The sequence below is a fragment of the Orycteropus afer genome, unplaced genomic scaffold, assembly GCF_000298275.1.
Source record: "Orycteropus afer afer isolate SDZICR_OR568_19922 unplaced genomic scaffold, OryAfe1.0 scaffold00832, whole genome shotgun sequence".
NCBI classification, from domain to species: Eukaryota; Metazoa; Chordata; class Mammalia; order Tubulidentata; family Orycteropodidae; genus Orycteropus; species Orycteropus afer.
In genome coordinates, this window is record NW_006922419.1 from 170,833 (window position 1) to 172,394 (window position 1,562).

Sequence of the window (1,562 nt, forward strand, 5' to 3'; positions counted from 1 at the left end):
AACCCACATAGGGTTATAGGCAACTGGGCAATCGACTTCCATTGTGATACCACCTCAGAAACCCAAGAAGGGGTCACTATGAGTCTTATCCAACTGGATGTCAGTGGGTTTGGTTTTTGTTTTGGTTACACACACACACACACACACACACACACGTCTACGTGTGTATACACACACACATATGCCTATGTGGGTCATAGACATATATATGTTGGAGACCAAGAAAAAGACCACCAAAAGGACATGCTTGCAAGGCACATGTCCTAACACAACTAAGAGAAGGCAAGGCCTCTCCTATGGTTGAGTGCTTACTTGGCTCCTACTTTGTGTTCCTGGGGTGGAACATTGCCCCAGTAGAAACCTGTTTTACTGGAACAATGTTTGACCTAGGAATAATAAGTTTCAGTAACCATACTTTAGAATAATGTACCCTAGTAACTATTTCATACCTTAGAATCATGTACCTTAACAATCATATTATGTTTTAGAATAATACATTTTAGTGAATATTTACTATTTTTGTAAGAAATGTTAACCCAATTAATCATCCATTGTTTTGGGGCATGGGAAAAGACCTCCAGGTATGGGAAAGGGTAAAGTTTTAACTTTGGAGAATACTTGGTTGTTTTAAGCATATTCCAGGAATAATAATGTAATTATGTATTAATATATAAATGAAGTAAAACGTGGACATCAGAAGTTGCTCTCACATCATATGCAGAAGGTCGGCCTGGCCCCCATTCCTCTTAAACCTTTAATCCTTTTGGGGCACTTTGTTTCATAGCCTGCTTTGTTTTGTGGGATGTGAAAAAATACACATATATATAGTTACACATACATATATATGTGTATATATACATATGTATATAAGTATGTGTGTGTATACATATACTTATATATGAATGTACACAAATGTATGTATACATACTTATATATATATAAATATACAAATATATATTTACATATACATGCATATACTTATACATATTTATGTGTGTATACATATATATGTGTATACACACACATAGGTACAATCCTATCATTGGCAGCATTATACTTCAGGATGTTGTTGCTAGATGCCGTTGAGTTGGCTCAGACCCATAGAAACCCTATGTAGAATAGAATAAAACACTATCTAGTGGAATGTTAGTACATAATATGTGGTAGTTAAGAAGTGATCTTAAGAAATGAAGATCATATAATATTGTCATCCATATTGCATTGGGAGGTTGTGACATTCAGGATAATGGTCCCCAGAGATAACCATATCCTAATCCATGGAAAATCTGAATATCTTCCTTAAAAGTGATTAAAGCTATGAATTTTGATATGGAGAGATTAGCCTGGATTATTCTGGGTGGTCTCAATACAATCACATAAACCCTTAAGAAAAGAGGAGAGACTATATCTATACCCACAAATATATATAGATTTGATAGAGGATATTTTCACATGTGCCTGAAACAAGGCGGGCTTGTGCTTACTCACTGATCTGCACTGAACACTTTCCCTTGTTACCCTCCTGAGAGGGACCAGGTCTCCGGGAGCTAGGTAAGCACGGG